We start from the raw sequence: 22,641 nt of genomic DNA on the forward strand, positions 1-22,641 counted from the left end.
AAAAATGGAATATTCAAAAGACTTTATTAGTAGTCTCAAGGTAGTAAAAGCAAAAACATAAGAATGCAGTGAATTCTGACAGTCTCACTTGTAAGATTTGGCCTGTGTTCTGTATGAGTGAGATTACCCCATTCACGTGGGGCAAGGATCAGGAATCAGGAGAGATCTTGCCAGTTTCCTCCTTTCCTTGTACATCTTCTTTCTCCTGCTGGTGCTGCTGCTAAGTCACTTCAGTCGTGTCTGACTCTGTGCAACCCCATAGATGGCAGCCCACCAGGTTCCTCTGTCCCTTGGATTCTCCAGGCAAGAATATTGGAGTGGGTTGCCTTGTCCTTCTCCAGGGCATGAAAGCGAAAAGTGAAAGTGAAGTCGCTCAGTCGGTTCTGACTCTTCGCGACCTCATGGACTGTAGCCCACTAGGCTTCTCTGTCCATGGGATTTCCCAGGCAAGAGTACTGGAGTGGGGTGCCATTGCCTTCTCCTCTTTTCTCCCCAGATGGTGACATATTTAACCTACAGATCTAGCACTCTCTAGACATCTTACTCCAGTCGGTCTAGAGTTGCACTGTACAATACAGTCACCATTAGCTACTTGTGGCTACTGAATACTTGAGATGTGAATAGTCCAAATTGAGATGAGCTGTATGCTTACAATGGGGGCTTCCCTGGTGGCACAGTAGTAAAATCTGCCTGTCAATGCAGGAGACGCAGGTTCTATCCCTGAGTCGGAAAGATACCCTGGAGTAGGAAATGGCAACCCATTCCAGTGTTCTTGCCTGGAAAATCCCATGGACAGAGGAGTCTGACAGGCTACAGTCTATGGGGTCTCAAAGAGTCAGAAATGACTGATCACACATCTGATTGACTGGAAGTGTGCAATACACACCAGATTTTAAGACTCAGTACATGTATGAGCTACTATAAAAATTATAATAAATTTAATGACTTAAAACATCCATTTATTACCACACAGTGCTATAGTCCAGAAGTCCTGGTACAGATGGCTCACCTGAGCCCTCCACTTAGTCTCCTAAGGACAAAATCAAGGTGTCAGTAGCACTGCATTCTTCTCAGGGGTTCTGCACGTGACTGCTTCCGAGATCACTCAGGTTGTTGGCTAAATTCAGTTTTTTTGTGGTTATTGGGCAAGGGTTTTGTTTCCTTTCTGGCTGTCAGCTAGTAGCTCACTGAGCTCCTAAAGGTCACCTCGTTTTCCCACTGACCCTGGTTTTGAATCTCTGAATTTTCTTTGTACCACAACTCTTCCACTCAGCCCCTGAGCAAATGCTCTGCTTTTAAGAACTCATGTGATTAGGTTCAGCCCACTTAAGACAATCCAGAATAATCTCTCCATTTTAAGGTGTGTACATTTAATTATATCTGCCAATTCCATTTTACCAGGTAATGGAACATATTTACAGGTTCTAAGAATTAGGGTGTGAGAGCAATTCTTCCCATCACAGTGTAAAAAATAATGTAAAATATAAAATATTTCACAAATAATTATATACTGATCATATGTCAAAATTATAATATCAGATATATTAGGTTAAACAAAATATATTATTAAATTTTACTTGGTTTGTTCTACTTTTCAAATGAACTATAGAATATTTTAAATTGTACATGTAGCTCACATTTATGCTTTGCATGATACTTCTACTAGTCAGCACTGGTCTGGACCTAGAGAGAGTTAAATCCTCATTGTTTCTGACATCAGATCTGTGGACCCATGCCTTGCATAAGATATAGTTCCCTCATAATCAGGTGTGGCCTTATACTTTTAGGCCTCTGACTGCTAAACATTTCCTAACATAATAGCCAGAATTTTCATACAAGAGACATTCAAATACAGTGATGTAGCATGGAGATGTGGGCTCAGGGGCTCATTTCTACAAAGAGGAAGGATTCCTATTGAACCAGACCTATACCTGATATAACATATACCTTATTTAACTTATATGCAGAGTACAACATGAGAAATGCCAGGCTGGCTGAAGAACAAGCTGGAATCAAGATTGCTGGGAGAAATATCAATAACCTCAGATGCGCAAATGACACCACCTTTATGGCAGAAAGTAAAGAGGAACTAAACAGCCTCTTGATGAAGGTGAAAAAGGAGAGTGAAAAAGCTGGCTTAAAACTCAACACTCAAAAAATGAAAATCATGGCATCCGGTCCTATCATTTCATGACAAACAGATGAGGAAACAATGGAAACAGTGAGAGACTTTATTTTCTTGGGCTCCAAAATCACTGCAAAGAATTGATGCCTTTGAACTGTGGTGTTGGAGAAGACTCTTCAGTGTCCCTTGGATTGCAAGGAGATCAAACCAGTTAATTCTAAAGGAAATCAGTCCTGAACATTCATTGGAAGGACTGATGCTAAAGCTGAAGCTCCAATATTTTGGCCACCTCATGCGAAGAGCCTTGGCCAATACTTTGGCCACTTAATGGGAAGACCCATTAGAAAAGACTCTGATGTTGGGAAAGATAGAAGGCAGGAAGAGAAGGGGAAGACAGAGGACGAGATGGTCAGATGGCATCATTGACTCAATGGACATGAGTTTGAGCAAGTCCTGGAAGACGGTAAAGGACAAGGAAGCTGCAGTCCATGGGGTCACAAAGAGTTGGACACGACTGACTGACTGAACAATAACAACAAAAGACATTAGACTGTACCGATACAACAGACATGAGCTCGGGCAAACTGTGGGAGATGGTGAGGGACAGGGAGGCCTGGTGTGCTGCAGTCCACGGAGTCACAAAGAGTTGGACATGACTGGGTGACTGAACAACGAATACCTGATCATCCTAGTTATTACTGAATTCTGTGAGAGCAGAGGCTTCTTTTATTCATCTTTTGGTTTTCAGTGATTGGCACAAAGAGTTCCTTTTTAATAAACGTTTATATAATCAACTGAATCTAAATGTCAGGGAATGGCTCATTTAAAAAATAAAAGATACAGTTGGAAAACAAATCAAATATCCCCCAATAATGACAAATGTGTATACATTTCTGAGAGGATGGCCTCCATTTGAAACTGTAAGCTGAACAATATTTAATGGTTGCATCTTTATGAGACAAGAGAGTGTGATGATGCTCAGGAAAAAAAAAAAAATCCTTCACCAAATGAACACTCTGATTAACCAAATGTTTTCATTACTGTGCACTTTATTTGGCTTTGGTGACTAAACCAAACCAATGAATCTGCAACCATTTTCAAAACTGCATTTTAAAAAGATTTGTTGGCTGTACCTCTTTATCTGGTGCATAGCTTTATTCATTTAATTTCACACAGGACTAACATGTTTCTTCTATTATTTGAGGAGCTGAAGAGCATCACACAGAGAAGGTTACATACCCTGATCTAATCCTCCAACCAGAGGCTAGGTAGAATCTTTTTTTCCAGAGCATTCCTTCATAGTTTCTGGCATCGTACCTCCTCCCAGCCCCAGGAATGATCTTGCACAAGCTAGGCAAAATCACTGTGACAGTGTCTTAGTCCGTCAGCTACAGAGCTGAGGGTTCTCTGAGGAGAAGTTAGGATTGCTGAGAAAGCATAGGCTGTTCATTGTTCCTTTCCTGCCAGACATAAACCTGAAGCAAGACAGAATTCTGAGAAACCAGATTCGTCTCACCCCATCATCCTCCTCAGCAATCTTCCTGGCACAAAAGAAAGAATGAATACCAATAGAAAGATAATTTAAATAAACATTTTAAATAAAGTTGACTAATTGAAAAGACTGATAGATGGAGCGATGCATTCTTCAAAATCTATTGTCATGCCTTTGTAGACTTTATTGCTTATCAGCATTTTTTGCCTCAAGAAAAACAGAACAGCAACATTTGTTCAGAAAAAAGCAAACTGTGTTTCTTCCTTTCTTATTACTTTTATTGTTTGAGGTTTCTTTTAAACTATAATGTGCCATTGTGATTTTGAGATGGGGGAAAAACAATCGCTTGTCTTTCAAACATAAGAATGTGATTGTATGCTATTGTTGCCAACAATGAGCTAAAGAGGTTAATGGATCACATATCTGGCAAACAGCCATCTTTCCTCCTGCTCAATATATTAAACAATATACATTTTGCTGTTGCTGCTGAGCTTATGATTTTGTCTGAGTAGTTTGTAAATAAGTTTACTTAGGTTTAAGTTATCTCTTTCTGGAATTCAACAGCTTTGTCCTTCAAGGTGTATTATCCTGAAATTGAAAAAGTGCAGTTTGAGATCTGAGTTCACCACCTTGGGAAGTGGAGAGAGTGGGTGTGGGGAAGGTGGTGCGGTGGCAGTTGCAATGAGAATCTAGAAATATTGTGCCTTGTGAATTGCATCCAATCTTTCATTTTCAGATTGCCTAAATTAACTAAGTGAAATTACCATAATAAAAAAGAATGGATCCTGGAGGAAGCACCACAATTCTTTCTAGTGTTGTTGCTAGTGATCATTCTAACAGACCTCTAATTAAATGGACTAGCTCTCTCCAGGATCACAGGTTGACTCGATTCTGCATTCTGTGACTCTAACTTGAAAACAGACCAGCCTTCCTAAGCAATAACGCTGCGATTCCCGGCCTAAGGGACTTTTCCTACTGCATTTGTAGTATGGAATTAGTAAGAGACCTACTACCTCGAGGGGGAAAAAATAATAATTTTTTGTTTGTTTGCTTTTTAATGAAACTCTAGAGGGGAAAACTTTGCCCATGAGAAAGATATTAGTTTTCTGGGAAATTCTGGTTGGGTGGGGCTAGATGATGAGGGAGGGGACTGGAGTTAGAAAAGACACACCACATCAGTCTCGGATGAGACGGGATTCTTTTCAAGCAGGTAGAGAGCACAGTAAACAGCAGGGAGACTCCCCTGCCCACTGCTCTGCTGGGAGCAAGGGATAGGAGGGACGCTGACTGAATTGGGAAGGCTAGTGTGCCTCTCGGTTCGGGATTTGGTACCAGGAAAAAGGCAGAGCCCTGCTCTCCGCTTCCCAGCTAGGCGGTGATCGCCCCCTGTGACTCAGGAGGCACACAGCAGTCTGAGATCCGCCGCTGCCGCAGCCGCCCGACCCCTCACAGCCCCTGGCTCTCCCGCCTGGCCTGCGGGGAGCCACACTCGAGCTCCCTGGACAGCTCGGTGCCCAAGTTCCAGGTCTAGGCCCCTCTAACCCCGGAGAGACCGGTCTCAGCTCCGCAGAGACTTCTGTGAGCCCGGGTTCTGCCACCCGGGTCACTTTCGTGGGTTCCCCAAGCTGTGACTTCAGTTGGCCTGGAAGCCCTGAGCGCCCACTCTGCCTCCCCAGCGCGCTTCTGGCCCAGGGCTCCAGCGCCTGGGCGGGACACGCGGTGGCTCAGCTACAGGACTGGGGCCTCGGGGTAAATCCTCTCCTTCCCCTTCTCCGCGTACTGCCCTGCCCTCTCCCTGCAGCAGGCGGCTCCCGTGCTTGCGCCCAGCTCTCGGCAGAAGACACCTGCGCTTCCTTCCCCACCCTTCTCCTCCGCCCTTTTCGCTGCGGTTTCTTCCCGGCCTTGGGGAGCTCGGGAGCGGCAGCTGAAGGAGGAGCAGGGGAGGAGGGAGAAGGCGAGGAGGAGTAAGGGCGGGGTGGGTGGGGAGAGAGCCGAGAGGGTGTGGACTGGCAGCCACCCTGTAGCTGGTCGCCGGGGACCCGATCCCTCCCGCGTGCCCGAGTGATGGAGGGGAAGACATTCGCTTAGACACACACACGCGCGCACACAGCTGGGCACGTCTCCCGGAGGCAGCCGCCGGGGGCCGGGCGGCGGCCTGACAGCAGCAGCCGCGGGGAGCCGGGCGCCCACATAGCTTGGCCCCGGCGGCTCCAAGACCCAGGAAGGGAAGATCCCAGCCTCACTGATTGTTGCTCTTTTAGGCAGATCGGGAGAAAGCAGGCTGCCCGAGGATCTGTCACCGCGGACGCAGGAGGCTCTCCGCTCGGCGCTCAGAGTCCAGGGCCGCGCCGGTGCAGGCGTGGGGAGAGGAGGATGCTCACCTCCGCCCGCAGAGCGTCTGCGGGCCCTGACACTGCGCGGACTCCGGCTCCCGCGGCAGCCCCTGTTGTGCCCGCGCCGCGGGAGCGCGCCCTGTCGTACCTGCCTCCAGCCTCTCCGGGAAGTGCAGGAAACGCGCCCTAAACTCCACTACTTCTCGCCCGCCTCCTCCCCTTCTCGGCTCCCCGCCCCGGACCTCGCAGCCGCCGGCGTGCAGGACCCGCCCGCCTCTTACTCTCACGCGCGCACGCACTGCCCCGCTCGCTCGCTCCCATTCAAGCAGACTGGCTCTCCGCGCAGCCAAAGCCCCGGGCGTCCGAAACTACTGGACCAACTGCCACCGGGACTGCAGGAGGCACCCGTGGCCCGGCGCGACTCTTCGCTGGTCCCCGCGCCCTGGACTCTCGGCCGCGCCGCCGCCGCCGCCAGAGACCTTGGTGAGCAGGGCTTGCTGCCCGCCTCGCGCCAGGGAGGGGCTCGAGCCCCGTGGGGGCTGAAGGTTCGCAGATTAGTGGGGAATGGGAAGGGAGGAGGTCGCCAAGGGGTGACCTGCTGTGATGCCAGCCAAAGCGCTTTGTGGGGCGCGGTTCTCTTGGGCACTGCCTGGGGGAGACTTTTGAGACGTTCTCTGGGGCTTGGGGTTAAACTAGTGCCAGACGGAAAACCGCAGGGATGATTCTCGGGGTAAACTGAGAGTCACTGGTGTCATCTGTCTGTCCCCTTGAGCTGGGCGCAGCGCTCTGGGTTCTCTTTGAGGGAGGGAGGACACGCGTTATTGCGTTCAGTAGAGTTTGGGGGCCCGCACACAGTCACTTCCTGGAGTGGCTGTGGGGCTGTCGCCTGGAGCGCGAGACGGCTCTGGGCGAGTTCGGGGCCTCCAGGCGGGAGGAGAGGGCAAGCAGTGGGCAGGCAAAGGCTCCGCGAACTTGCGGGTCGGGTGCGTTCCCCGCCCCGCAGGCCCCCGCCCCTCAAAGTACCAGTCCCCGCCCCAGGGCAGCCCCAGTTCACGCAGCCCTTCCCACCCACCCCCGACACACACACACATGCCCGCGCACACACACATTCAGGAGGTGGATTCAATGGGGTGGGTGGTCATACCGTTGTTACTAAAAAGTGCGCGAGGTCGCTGTGGCTACTGACCGGAGCGCAGAGACTTCCGCTTCTGGGAATTGGGCGACCGCCTGCGTTTAGGAAGCGGGGAAGAAGCGCCCAGCCCCCTGCGCATGCCTCTACCTGAAGGTTCCAGGTGCACAGCGAACAAACCCCTGTCTCAACTCCGGAATCACTTCGCCTTGGCAGACTCCGTTCTCTGGCTTCCCTCTTTGAGTGCTTATGGGTACCCACCCAAGGGAGCTGCCGCTCAGATCCCGGTCTCCCTAGTACTAACCCGGTGGGTCGGACTCTCTCACTCTCTTCTTCCCTTCCTTTCCCTCTCCGCATACCAGCTTCTTCATGGAAAACATTGATCCCTTAAGGAGAGGTTTAATATTTGCAAAGTGCTTTATATCATATTACTTTGTGGAAACGTTTAATTGCCCTGTAACTCTTCTCTGATTTATGTAAACTTAATCGGATAAATAGCGAGCAGGGTCGGGTTGGGGGTGGGAGCAAGAGTGGGTGGGCGTTCTTTCTCTAAAGGTGCTCTTTTCTAAACTGATTTGTTAGAAGTAATTTAAAGCTGGTGCTTCTGAAAGCATTTTTTGCTCAGTAGTTTTGACATATTTCAGGGTTTTAGACAGATGTTTCCACAGTACAATTTATTTCAAGTATATTCAGCTTCTATTCCAAGAAAAAGTTGAAAATAATGAAAGGGATTACAAAATGGGATATCAAAACTATTTGAATGTTTTTATTGGCATCAATTATGTTGTAGCAGATTTTTTTTAAGTTGCCATAGTGGTTCTTCCTGGTGAAGCTTTTAAAAGGAGAAACGAAAGCAATGCTACGTACCTCCAAGTGAGTGAGCAGCAGGGTAGGCTTCTTTAGGAATATGGAGTCATTCACTAGTGAACTAGTGATGAAGACAGAGGAAAACGTTATAAGAAACATAATGATGGGAAAGAAACTGTGGCTTAAAACCAACTGCTTCCAGTGCAGGGGGTCTTAACAGTCAACAACAACAACAACAAACTGCTCTGGCCCCTTCTAGAATACTCTGAGTTACTTAAAAATACTCTTTCCTGGATTAGTAACATATTTAGAAACATCATCAATAATGTAATGTTTTCAAATAGTTGCCTAAAGTAGATTATATGGGAAATTACCAGCATACTCTTCAGAGTTTTGCAAAAGTACTAGAATCATGGTTTCTAGGTTAAGCCAGACCTTACGCTTACATTTTAATGTGGGAATTACTCCCTTTGACTTCTTTATGAGAAGGTGCTGCCTACAGAGAGTTGACTATGCTTGCATTATTGTTTGTAACATTTGCAGGCATACACAGATGTTTTTGAATGAATAGTCTTCTTACTCACTGAATTTTCACTCATTCAGAAACTATTTACTGAGCGCAAGAGTACACACAAAGCTGAGCTGAGTGTTATTTTAAATAACACGGAAGAGTTTTCAGTGGACGCAGGGTGCTTACTCCTACACTGTGTAAAAAGAACAGCAGAACAGTGACTTACTTAAGGAAGCAGCATTTTGCCCAAAGTAGGTGGTCAATCATGAGTTGTTGACTCAAAAATCATATAAGATGTTCACTAGCCAGCTTTGCTTTCACCGTAAATCTCAACGTTATTCTTAACACACTGTGTCATTTAGCTATGACTCAACTTCAGAGAATTGATGTTGACTTTAATCCTGTCACTCTTTGTCTGAATACTTTGGAGAAATAGGACTATCTGTGCACCGCTCTAGCTTTCCCTGTGTGATTTCTGTGGAGCAGTGCTGGATCTGTATATGTCATTAGTATTCATTTATGAGTAAATGCAAATGTTCCTGTTGCATTGAGAAAGCAAACCTGAATTCATAGGATGCAACAAATTTTATGCTCCTTTTCTCATCCTTTTATTTGTATAATCTCAGAAACAGTAACATCTCTTATGGGTACAATTATATGTACAAGAGCAGATAAGAAAAATGGTTTTTCAGGATCTGTTAGAAAGAGGGAAATGTGTTATGGAAATTTTAGTTGAGAAGAATTTTTCTGACTCTTGTGGGAGGTCTGGTGAGGTAGTCTTTTATTTTAGAGATGTTCATTCATGAATGAAGTAACTTTCAAGGTAACTTCCTAGTAAAATGAGATAGCAGTCCCTTAGTAAAAGGGACACTTGCTAAAATCGATACTAAAATCTCTGGGTATGAGCAGTAACACGGTTATGCCATTGAAATTATGTGAACACTTGCATATTTTATTTGTGCATGATTTTTAAAATTTCTTTTTAATACTTATTCAAATATTTCATATTCTGAGATTATTGCAATTAAATCAGTTCTTGTCTGGTAATGGAATTATAGAGGTTTTTTTGTTTTAAGTAAAGGGGAATAGTTTTTGAAAAGAGAGAACAGGTCAGGTAAAGAAATTATTATTCAAACCTCAGATTTATCTTCATTCAAATTCTATCCTTTTTTGCTGGTGAAGTGAAGTGACAGTTGCTTAGTTCTGTCCGACTCTTCACAACTCCATGGACTACACAGTCCATGGAATTCTCCAGGCCAGAATACTGGAGTGGGTAGCTGTTTCCTTCTCCAGGGTTTGCTGGGGAAGGGAACCTTAAAAACAAAATAACCTATGGTTTATTTCACTAATTTCACTAATTTCACTATGACCTAAATTGTTACTATTGAGAAAAAATCCTACATTGCATTGTAATTTTTCTGTGAATTTAATACAGATTCTTTAAAACCAGCAAAAGTGTAACTTTTCCCTCCCCCTGAAATCCAATTTAACTGTTGACAAATTTTGCTTACTCTGGAATAGATATTTGTTTCTGAGGGTCATGATGTTATCCTAACCTTTATAGAAGGAGTGCAATTAAAGGAAACTATTAAGACCTGCACTTGAAAATCACTGATCTAACTGAAAACCATTTCAGAGCAGCTAACATTTATCAAAAGTAGAAGTAAAAGATTCTGTCTGGAGATCCATATAATGTATAGTCAGGATAAATGAACCTCTCTAAATCTCAAATGCAAGTTCCATTATCATGTCTTAATTAACATTTGGTACAATGGTACAATTTTTCCTCTTCTTAAAAAGTTTTATGGAAGAAAAGCCTGTCAATATTAAAAGATAGTTACAGAGTTTGTTTGACTTTAGGCCATTTTACCCAGATATTGTGTGGGAAGTAGGTAAGTTACACACACACGCATATATATATATACACACACACATGTGTACATGTATGCATATAAAATACGTCTTTATATTTATGTATTGATTTATATTTAGGTATATATCTACATTTTGTCTAAAAACTCTTTTTTAAAGATTTTTTTGATGTGGACCGTTTTTAAAGTCTTTATTGAATTGCTACAATGTTGCCTCTGTTTTATGTTTTTTTGGTGTTTTGGTCAGGAGGCATGTGGGATCTTAGCTCCCCAACCAGGGATCGAACCCACAGCCCCCTGCATTGGAAGGGGAAGTCTTAACCACTGGACAAGTGAAGTTGCTCAGTCATGTACGACTCTTTGTGATCCCATGGACTGTAGCCTACTGGGCTCCTCCATCCATGGAATTTTTCCAGGCAAGAGTACTGGAGTGGGTTGCCATTTCCTTCTCCAGGGGATCTTCCTGACCTGGGGATCGAACCCAGGTATCCCGCACTTCAGGCAGACGCTTTATCCTCTGAGTCACCTTGAAATCCCTTGTCTAATAACTTTGAACTATAGAAAGAGTCCTCCTGGTGGCATAAGTGGTTTGTGAGGTCAGCATTAGCTGGAGAATGGTACTTATCAAATGCTCAACTAGTCTTGATATTAAAAATTGGGAGGATACTAAACTTTTTTGAACAAGTTATTTAAAGAAACACATCATAATCTTTAGTATGTGCTTGACACTGTCCAAAGAACTTTGATAATGTAACTCAATTCTGGTAGCCGCCCTGCTCTCCCCAGAGAGAAAATAAGTAGATAAAGCAAGTTTTGTTTTGTTTTGTTTTAAATCCTCATTAGCAGGTGAGGAAAGTGAGGCTCAGCAAGCCTAGATAGATGGCTGAAGCCCCACAGCTACTAAATGGCAGAGCTGGTATGTGGGCCGAGGCAGTCCACTGTGCTGTGCTGCTGCTTCTGAACAGATGTTTATTTGTTTGTCTGTTTGTTTGTTTCAGTTTTCTTAAACAGGCAACCAAAGGGGGGCCCTGTTAAGTTGTAAAGCAAATGCCTTCTAGCAACTGAGATTTATGACAGTTTTCAAATTAGAGTGAATTCTTAAGGAATTCATAAGGAAGGCGATTGGCATGAAGGGCAGACATAACCTGAACTAGGGCAATGCTAGAGCAGTACTGTAGCTTAATGCAGTTTTTAATGGACTCAATAATTTTCTTAGGTTCAACTACTTTTTAAAATTAGGTAACTTAAGAACTGATGCCATATTTAAGTAGTTTTAATAGCTCAGAGGTTGTGATACTGACTGTTTTATGTTTCCCATAATATCCTTATAATGTGGACTTTTTGCATAGAGGTCAGTGTTATGTGTTCTTATATGGTACTTGCCAGAGGAGCAGAGTTTAATGTGAGGGTGTGAAATGAGACTTATTCTGCTCTGACCCATGTGTCATACAGTAAGCATCCAATTAATGTTTACTGCATGAACTAATGAAGGATTTTCTAGAAGTTGATAGTCCAGAAATTTTATATATATTTATAATTGCACTGTTTTAAGATTATGATTTAATATTGTATAGACTTTTTTCTTTGTCATGATGACCTCAGGGTATTACCATCTATGAGACCCTGGAATAACAAGCTTTATAAGACTGAGTGGCCTGAGATGAAGGAAGAGGGTGGGGAAGGAAAGTAAAATGATAAATTGATTAAAATGTTTAAATTTAGAAGTTGACAAAAGGGAAACTGCCTGTAATTATACTTTTTATTTTTTAAAGGCATATAAGACATAATTAACATTAAGTAACAGAATCTTCACACTGCTAATGGAGTAGCACAACTCTCCTATCATAAATATTAACAATCTTACTATTTGAGTATAGTTTAGGGAACTATTTAGAAACATATTAAAATGTCATTGTAATGCTCTTTGCCATAGCTAAATCAAGTCAATTAAAAAATCACAGTAATTCTGAATGTGCTTAACATAAATACTGTGTTTATCACAGTAGAAGTACAGTACTGGAGTCAGGCAGACCTGGCTGAATTAGAATCCCTGTTTCACGGCTTGTTGGCTGTGGGATCTTGGACATATTACCTAACCTTTCCAATTCCTAGTAATCTGATCCATTATATGGTTATGGAAATAGCATTCTAGGTTTCTCTATATCTAGATTTGATAATATATGGAAAATGCCTAGCATGTAGTGTCGTATACAGTGAAGATTCAGGAAGCCATAACTGATGTCACTGTTACCATCACAATCTTTAAATTTGTAACATCATCAGCAGCGGTTAAACATAATGGGTACATTGTTCTCTCTTTATCTATCTGTTTATAAGTCTGTCTATGTGTGTGTCTGTGTGTATTGAATTGGCTGTTCTCCATTGCAAAGCATAGGTTCTGTGGATACTCTCATAGTTGAGAAAAGGCGATGAATAGAAGAAATAAGTGTTTCAGACTTAAGCGTTACTGGATATAAAGCACAGAAATGGAGAGGAAGCTTTTAGGATAGCTACTTCACAATACTTTTTTCTTGCAAGGTCCAGCTATGTATGCTCACACAATTCTTTGAAAGATATATCCTCTTATACAAATACAATAAATGAGAAAAAGCGAAAGGTTTACTAAAAGCAACTGTTTATATTTATCTGTTTATACCTTATGAGTTGAAGTATTAGGATGCACAAAAATTTCTTTCTTTTTTATACTTTTATACCATTTTCATGGATTAAAGTAAAAAAGCTATTTCCTAACTCTAATGATTAAATTTGAGTAACTCAATTTAAAAGTTTAATTTTATTCTTAGTTTTTTTCTATAACTCATTAATTCCAGTAGCTAGTTGGCTATCCTCAGTTTATAAAGCTTCCATTTGTTCCTCCATTTATTTTGTCCTAATGAATGTACTTATTTACCTCTTCTTCTCTGTAGAAATAATAAATGATAATAGCTAATTGACATTTACTGTTGTACCAAGCTTTGTACAGGTCTTAACACATTACTTTCCCACAATGCAATCAATGGAATATGTGTCATTAGTAGTTCCATTTCACAGATGAGGAAACTGAGGCCCAGAGATGTCCTCTAGCTAGAGGGGTAGAGCCATAACCTAAAGCCATGCCATCTGGCCTACAGCCCACACTTAGCCGCACCAACAGACATCTGAGTAGCAATTAGCCCCTACACACCATCCCTGTATTTCTGGGCCTAGAAACCCATGCCTTCCTATTTCCTTGTGTTTTCCCTGCAACAAAAGAGGGGTTTATCTTTGATAAAGGTTAATTTCCTGACTTTGTCTTATCACCCTATTTTCCTGTGTATGTATATCACACTATTTTCCTGTGTATGTACAGTGGGCATGAGAGCAAAGAAGGAAACTGAATTAATTTTTAGTAAACTATTGGATCTGTTTTCAGTAGATTTAAATTGGTTGACAAGATCCTGCTACATAGTTGCATTTATGCCTCCCATGCAGTGGTATCGGATCACCAGTCCATGTTAGTAGAATTTTTGCATCTGGTGAGTCAGCTGTCTGTGACCTGAACTTCTTAACTACCTCACTTCTTTCTGAGCTGACTGAAATAGAATGGGACCAAAGACCTGGGAAGCTTGGAGAAACAGAAGGCTCACCACAGGGAGCTTTGGAGTTCCTAAAGGATTACGCCCTCCTGAGAGTAGCTGGAAAAGGCCTGAGAACTGTTTCATGGGCCCCCTGACTGAGTGCCTCTCAAGGGGTGGGGATTGTCCCCTGTTTCTTGATGGTACTTGGCACATGGTTTAATGGGGTAGACTCAGAGATTCTCCCTTCATGCATCCAGAACCTGGAGAGCAACCACTGAGGGATCCACAGAAGGAAGGATATAAGGAGGAAGGCAGGGGCAGAAAACAGGGCAGAAAAGGGAGATGTGAGGAGGTGAAAGGCCAGCAGATACCTCGGTAACCAGTGGGAGTAGTTATTTTCATTTTATGTTTATTCAGGTATAGTTACAATCCTCTGTTCCCAAATCTAGCCTATATATGCAGTATCCATGTAACCCTGATATGACTCTTTAAAAGGAAGGACATTATTGCCTATTGTCCTGATCTGGCACACCATAACGTTTTAATAAATATTCAGTTCAGTTCAGTTCAGTCGCTCAGTTGTGTCCAACTCTTTGCGACCCCATGAATCGCAGCACGCCAGGCCTCCCTGTCCATCACCAACTCCTGGAGTTCACTCAGACTCACCTCCATCAAGTCTGTGATGCCATCCAGCCATCTCATCCTCTGTCGTCCCCTTCTCCTCCTGCCCCAAATCCCTCCCAGCATCGGAGTCTTTTCCAATGAGTCAACTCTTCGCATGAGGTAGCCAAAGTACTGGAGCTTCAGCTTCAGCATCATTCCTTCCAAAGAAATCCCAGGGCTGATCTCCTTTAGGATGGACTGGTTGGATCTTCTTGCAGTCCAAGGGACTCTCAAGAGTCTTCTCCAACACCACAGTTCAAAAGCATCAATTCTTTGGTACTCAGCTTTCTTCACAGTCCAACTCTCACATCCATACGTGACCACTGGAAAAACCATAGCCTTGACTAGACGGACCTTTGTTGGCAAAGTAATCTCTCTGGTTTTAAATATGCTGTCTAGGTTGCTCATAACTTTCCTTCCAAGGAGTAAGTGTCTTTTAATTTCATGGCTGCAGTCACCATCTGCAGTGATTTTGGAGCCCCCCAAAATAAAGTCTGACACTGTTTCCACTGTTTCCCCATCTATTTCCTATGAAGTGATGGGACCAGATGCCAAGATCTTAGTTTTCTGAATGTTGAGCTTTAAGCCAACTTTTCACTCTCCACTTTCACTTTCATCAAGAGGCTTTTTAGTTCACTCTGTAATACAGTATACTAACACATATATATGGAATTTAGAAAGATGGCAAAGACGACCCTGTATGCAAGACAGGAAAAAAGACACAGATGTGTATAACGGACTTTTGGACTCAGAGGGAGAGGGAGAGGGTGGGATGATTTGGGAGAATGGCATTCTAACATGTATACTATCATGGAAGAATTGAATCGCCAGTCTATGTCTGACGCAGGATACAGCATGCTTGGGGCTGGTGCATGGGGATGACCCAGAGAGATGTTATGGGGAGGGAGGTGGGAGGGGGGTTCATGTTTGGGAACGCATGTAAGAATTAAAGATTTTAAAATTAAAAAAAGAAAAAAAAATAAAATAAAATAAAACAAAAAAAAAAACAAGAAAACAAACAAAAAAGAGGTTTTTTAGTTTCTCTTCACTTTCTGCCATAAGGGTGGTGTCATCTGCATATCTGAGGTTTCTCCCGGCAATCTTGATTCCAGCTTGTGCTTCATCCAGCCCAGCGTTTCTCATGATGTACTCTGCATAGAAGTTAAATAAGCAGGGTGACAATATACAGCCTTGACGTACTCCTTTTCCTATTTAGAACCAGTCTGTTGTTCCGTGTCCCGTTCTAACTGTTGCTTTCGGACCTGCATATAGGTTTCTCAAGAGGATATTAGCTGTAATTATTATTGCTTGATTGTCTATAGACAGAATTACTTTTCTTTATTAGGTATTTATCTTATTCTTATACACAATATACTCTGAAATGGACAACTAGACAGTCAAAGGTTACTTGGCAGCATTTAGTTTTGGAATTTCTGAATTCTGCAAATACTTGTATCCTTTGAATAACAGACACACAGCTCTGTACTTACCAACAGTAAGATCAAGAGTTCAAAGATTTTCATACACCATTACTTTCTTAATGTTACCTATTCTCAAATACTTTGTTTATTTGCTCTTCTGTACTGGCAGTGTCATCTGTACAGATACCCAAGAAAAGTGAGAAAACAGAAAAAAATCACAGTAGCAACACGGGTAACTTAGGATCATCTTGTATTTTTCCTTCTCTTCCTCTAGTCTATCACCTAGACATGGCAGTCTTGCCGTTTGAACATCTACCTACCTACAGCCCCAATTCTACTGCTTAACTTGAAGCCATAAGAATTTCTCACCTGAATTACTAGCTTCCTTATTAGCTTTATATCTCCATCTTCCTCAGTGCTTCTAAAATTCTTTCCTGAATGCAAACCTAATGATGTAATTCCCCTGCTTTATAGCCTGTAGCATCCTTTGTCAACAGGATAAAGTTCAGGCTAGCTCAACCTGCAAAGCCCTTACTGTTTCAATGGCCCGGCCTGGGACTCATCTCCTATCACTTGCTATGTCTCTGCAATTGAGCAATTCCAAGCAAAGAATCTTTTAGGATTTGAAATAACTCAACTGGAATTCTATCACCTCCACTAGCTTTGTTTGTAGTGATGCTTCCTAAGACCCACTTGGCTTTGCATTCCAGGATATCTGACTCCAGGTGAGTGATCATGCCATTTTGTGGTTATCTGGGTCATGAAGATCTTTTTGTGTAGTTTTTCTGTGTGTTCTTGCCACCTCTTCTTAATATCTTCTGCTTCTGTTAGGTCCATAATATTTCTGTCCTTTATTGTGCCCATCTTTGCATGAAATATTCCCTTGGTATCTCTAATTTTCTTGAAGAGATCTCTAGTCTTCCCATTCTATTGTTTTCTTGTACTTCTTTGCACTGATCACTGAGGAAGGCTTTCTTATCTCTCCTTGCTACTCTTTGAAACTCTGGATTCAAATGTATATATCTTTCCTTTTCTCCTTTGCCTTTAGCTTCTCTTTTCACAGCTATTTGTAAGGCCTCCTCAGACAACCATTTTGGCCTTTGCATTTCTTTTTCTTGGAGATGGTCTTCATATCTGCCTCCTGTACAATGTCACGAACCTCTGTCCATAGTTCTTCAGGCACAGATGATGCTGTGAAAGTGCTGTACTCAATATGCCAGCAAATTGGAAAACTCAGCAGTGGCCACAGGACTGGAAAAAGTCAGTTTTCATTCCAGTCCCAAAGAAAAGTAATGCCAAAGAATGCTCAAACTACTGCACAATTGCACTCATCTCACATGCTAGTAAAGTAATGCTCAAAATTCTCCAAGCCAATCTTCAACGATATGTGAACCATGAACTTCCAGATGTTCAAGCTGGATTTAGAAAAGGCAGAGGAACCAGAGATCAAATCACCAACATCCACTGGATCACTGAAAAAGCAAGAGACATCCATAAAATCATCTACTGCTTTATTGACTATCCCAAATCCTTTGACTGTGTGGATCACAACAAGCTCTAGAAAATTCGTAAAGATGGGAATACCAGGCCACCTGACCTGCCTCTTGAGAAATCTGTGTGCAGGTCAGGAAGCAACGGTTAGAACTGGACATGGAACAGACTGGTTCCAAATCAGGAAAGGAGTACGTCAAGGCTGTATATTGTCACCCTGCTTATTTAACTTATATGCAGAGTACATCATGAGAAATGCTGGGCTGGATGAAGCACAAACTGGAATCAAGATTGCCGGGAGAAATATCAGTAACCTCAGATATGCTGATGATAACGGCAGAAGGTGAAGAAGAACTAAAGAGCCTCTTGATGAAAGTGAAAGAGGAGAGTAAAAAAAGTTGGCTTAAAGCTCAGCATTCAGAAAACTAAGATCTTGGCATGTGGTCCCATCACTTTATGGCAAATAGATGGGGAAACAGTGGAAACAGTGACAGAATTTATTTTCTTGGGCTCTAAAATCACTGCAGATGGTGACTGCAGCCATGAAATTAAAAGATGCTTGCTCCTTGGAAGAAAAGCAATGACCAACCTAGACAGCATATTAAAAAGCCGAGACATTACTTTGCCAACAAAGGTCCATCTAGTCAAAGCTATGGTTTTTCCAGTAGTCATGTATGGTTGTGAGAATTGGACTATAAAGAAAGCTGAGCACTGAAGAATTGATGCTTCTGAACTGTGTTGTTGGAGAAGACTCTTGAGAGTCCCTTGGACTGCAAGGAGATCCAACCAGTCCATCCTAAAGGAAATCAGTCCTGAATATTCATTGGAAGGACTGATGCTGAGGCTGAAACTGCCATAGTTTGGCCACCTGATGCGAAGAAGTGACTCATTTGAAAAGATGCTGATGCTGGGAAAGATTGAAGGCAGGAGGCGAAGGGGGCAACAGAGGATGGATGGCTGGGTGGAATCACCAACTCAGTGGAGATGAATTTGAGTAAACTCCAGGAGTTGGTGATGGACAGGGAGGCCTGACATGCTGCACTCCACAGGGTCACAAAGAGTTGGACACGACTAAGTGACTGAACTGAACTGAAGTGAAGCAAAGAATAGCTCACAAGTCCATGAGTTTGCACATACCAGCCCCTGTGCTGAGGGTTCTCTGCTTGTCTAACTTCTTGACTTCCTTACCACTTCTCTTGTTTTCTTATTCCTCTCCTTTGCAACTTACTCACCCCCACCTGAGCTAGGATGGGATAGTTTTCTGATACTTTATTATGTATAGTACAGACCGTAGTCTATAGAATTATTTATTTATTTGTTAATGGCCCCCTAATGTATGTATGTATACACATACTCCTCCCAACCTCCACCAATGCCTGACCTGCACCTTCATCCCTCACCCAACGCAAAGCTGGTATAGACATTCTGGTAGCTGTACATATAGTACAGCTATCCACATATGCATAGTCTTTGTGCCAGGACTCTTTTGGTATTTAAAGTAGGCCTGAGGAGAAGGACACTTTTTGTTGTTCAAGAAGAGAAGCAAGTGTGTTTTAAAACCTAAGTTGGCAAAAGGGCCCCTGATGTAGGAGAGAGTATAGGGCAGAGAAAGGAACGGGAGATCTTTGCATGTTGCCCTGTGGATGCTCGTATGAGGAAACAAGGTCTATGTTCTTCCACCTCAGGCCGCACCAGACCACAGGTGGATAGTGTGCCTCTTTGTCCCTGCTATCTAAACACTTGCCACCAAGTATCACTTGCCAGCTTTGACCAGCTGGAGTGAGCAGCAAGAAACATCATGACAGTAGCTCAAGGTCATCACTCCTGCATCAGGCAGCTATTCACTGAGACCTACTGTCATCCAGGAATATCGTCTAACTGATTCAAAAGACTGAGTCTGGCACATGCGTGCACCATTGCTACGTTGCTTCAGGTGTGTGCAACCGTTTGCTGCTCCATGGACTATAGCCCGCCAGGCTCCTCTGTCCATGGTATTCTCCAGGCAAGAATATTGGAGTGGGTTGTCGTTCCCTTCTCAAAGGGATCTTCCTGACCCTGGGATCAAACCTGGTTCTCCTGCATTGCAGGTGGATTCTTTACCATCTGAGCCACTAGGAAAACACGAGTTTGGCACATGACAGGCTATCAAAAATTCAGTGAAATTGTGGTTGTAGGAGCCCATAAAAGTCAGAAACTTTCAGAGGTCCCGCAACTATCCATATTTGTCTTAATCTTTTTCCTTTGACTTCTTTTTAAGGAGCTCAGTGGCTACTCAATGTGTTCTGAGATGCTGATCACTCAGAATTTTTAACATTTTGGTTTTTTAGAACTATCTGGAATAACTCACGTTTTCTTAGTAAAAGAGGTTAGCATTTATTTAATGAAAAGGGAGAACTTATACCATTTCCACTGGATCTTGCATCTCTTATCCAAAAGAAGAGTTCTAGGAAAAGGAATACAAGTTAGTGTCTTTTGCCTACTATATTTCAAAAATACATTTAAGTAGTTCTACTTTTTTATTATTAATATTTTCCCATCTGGATAGCTTTTTTTTTTCACCTGGGGTAAACAAATTATTAATTCTATTTTAAAAATGTGCTATATTCAGAAGAGTAGTTGCCAAATTTGTTGGGACCTAAAACAAGATAATTAATTATCCAGCAACATGAGGACTATTGGAGTGTTGGATGTAAAACAGATGGTGGGAGAAGAAGGATGAGGCAGTCAGGATGCTGTGAGGGGTGTGATAAGTCTCTCAGGCTGTGTGGGGTAAAGCCACTTGTGTGCCAAGCCTCCCTCAGACTTCCTGCTACACGTATTTTTCCCCATTGATCCTTCCACCACTCCGTCACTTCACTCCTTGAGACCCCAGCTTCCCTGCCCCCCTGCTACCATATTCATTTTAAATGTCAAGGGAGAGTAAGGGGAGGTGAGGGCCGAAGGTCTGCTCCCCTTGGACCCCGGACACAATGCCAGCATCTGTGGCGGCCCCAGCACCTATCCCATGGAGCAAGTCAGGCTGCCATTACCCTTGTCCTGACATTGCTTTTAGTCCTGCAGATGTAGAGCTTTAAAGAGTTTGAGGTTCATTTTAGAATCAGTTAAGATAAATGAATATTACAAGCGAACACCGTGCATTTTTGTTGTTGTTGTTGTTTGCAAATTTCAAAGACCTAACCTGAAATCTAAACATTTCCTCAGAGAAAACCTGGTTGAATATCAATGAAAAAATGCTTACAAGAAACTGTTACTACCCCCACCTCCCCCTGCCAGCCTTTTCACAGTGATCTTCCTCTGTGTTGGATCCAGTTAGTGTGAATTAGCAGGTACATTTATACCAAGCTCAATATTTGATGGTAGAGATTATAGTAACTTCCCTGTTGATGCTTTCCTTATAGATTACCGTCATGATGCATTTTTAACTCTGTGAAAGTCATAGTGCTTGTTGGTAGGACAAAGGTGGTGACATTTAGAGTTCAGATGTTAAAAAAAAAAAAACAAAAACCTAACTGCGAAGTTTTTCACTCTTGCACCAGAAAATACAGAATAATCTAGTTAAGATGTCTTCACAGTAAAGTTACTCATTCATTATAAAAGAGTGAGTTCCTGATTTGAGGAAGTAGGCAGTCACCTTGCCTATCCCACCCTCTCAATATCAGACCCATCTTTTATCATTTAAAGTAGAGCTCCCTAAAATAGATTACACTGACAAGTAGTAATTACTGACAGCTGCATTTAATTAGCAAAGCAGATTCCTGCTCGTGACAATAAAGTATTATTACATGTTTAGCATTAGCACTGGCAGTAAAAGAGGTGACTTTGCTAACACGGAACTAGAAGACCTGTTTTCTTTATTTAAAAACACACAGAATTTGGCTGGAATTGAGCTTGTGCTACGTGGGAGTGTCTATGGTTACAAAAAGAAAGAAAAACAGTAACTATAGAAGTGGTTTTTTTTAACAGGCAGATTGTACAAAGAAGAAGAAAGTCCAATGCCAAACATTGCCCTCCCCCCGCCCCCCGTGTGGAATTGTGTGCCATTTTTGGGGTATCTGCTTGTATGTGTTTGCAGGGCAATCAGGGTAGGAGTTATGGAGGTGTTTGGGTGTCAGAGACGGAAACACAATTAACCCATGTAAATGAGTAATTTCTGGTTATATTGACACTCTTGCTCTCCCTCACTGCCTCCCTCCTCCCCCTGCTCCCTTCCTCTCCTTTTTCCTTCTTTCCTTTTTTTTTGTACTTTACCCTATACACAGTTCTGGTGGGATTCCAAAATCACAATAGGTGGTCAGTATTTTGAGCAACATAATATCACCTTCCTAACATCATCAGTCTGCAGAGCGGGGAGCTGCTGCTAACTTTAAGAAGGGCTTCAAACTAGCAGTCCTTGACTTGCATGACATTTGCTATTTTCATTACTTAAGGGTATCACTCGAGATATATAAACAGATAAGCTTATTGCGACATTATCAGTAGAATGATAGTCCAAGAACCTAATGTATTTTCTCACACTCATAGAACCCAACTCAAAAATATTTACTGGAGGTCTAAAAATGTGAATCAAAAATTATGATGTTGCATGTCTGGAAGTTGTTTTCACCAAGAAAGCTTAGTGTGGTTTCAGGGTGCTGCTTTAAGTTATCTGGACGGCATTTATTTTTCGAGTTGTAAAAATAGACTCAGTATAAGATACTGCCATCTTGTAACTTGCCACTTATAAATGCTGTATTCATAAAAAATCAACTTATGTATCCATGGCAATAAGAAGCAAGATGAATATGAATAAAGAAATCCTAAATTGATCCTCAAAAAATTTTCCATCATGAAACTGTTCAGCAGACTTGCTAAACTTCCCTTTTTTCCGCTCTCCCACTCACCCTCTAGTGGACATAAGCTAAAGAACAAGGGGCCTTCCCAGGCCAGAGCAGGGTAAACAATAGAGATTCCACAAAGGATGTAACCAACACACTAGTTTGGTACTTATCCAAATATAATAGGACCTTCAGCTATGTTCACAACCCCAAACTAGGCAGTGTACCATCTTCATTCTCAAACACTGGTCATTCTAACAAGGGGGTTTAGAAAAAAAATTCAGGAGCTTATCTGTATTTCAGGGAGATTTTACAAAAAGTAAATTCTAAGAAACAGTGTCATTATGGATACTAAATATAGATATCTAAGCAGTTATTCAGTTAAGATCATTTGAGTTATTTTGAATATTAAAGTACAAAGCTTTAC

General features: G+C 42.5%; 1 protein-coding gene across 1 annotated transcript in view; it reads left to right on the forward strand.

Moving 5' to 3' along the window:
* The first annotated feature begins 6,218 nt into the window (after positions 1 to 6,218).
* The window catches only part of HS3ST5 (heparan sulfate-glucosamine 3-sulfotransferase 5), a 297,958-nt gene continuing 281,535 nt past the window's right edge, over positions 6,219 to 22,641 (forward strand). Inside the window, exon 1 of the mRNA XM_069599194.1 lies at positions 6,219 to 6,433. The gene's annotated coding sequence lies outside the window, so the exon portion shown is untranslated. The remainder of the gene's footprint in view (positions 6,434 to 22,641) is intronic.

The sequence above is a fragment of the Ovis canadensis genome, chromosome 8 (genome assembly GCF_042477335.2).
Source record: "Ovis canadensis isolate MfBH-ARS-UI-01 breed Bighorn chromosome 8, ARS-UI_OviCan_v2, whole genome shotgun sequence".
In the NCBI taxonomy this organism is placed as follows: domain Eukaryota; kingdom Metazoa; phylum Chordata; class Mammalia; order Artiodactyla; family Bovidae; genus Ovis; species Ovis canadensis.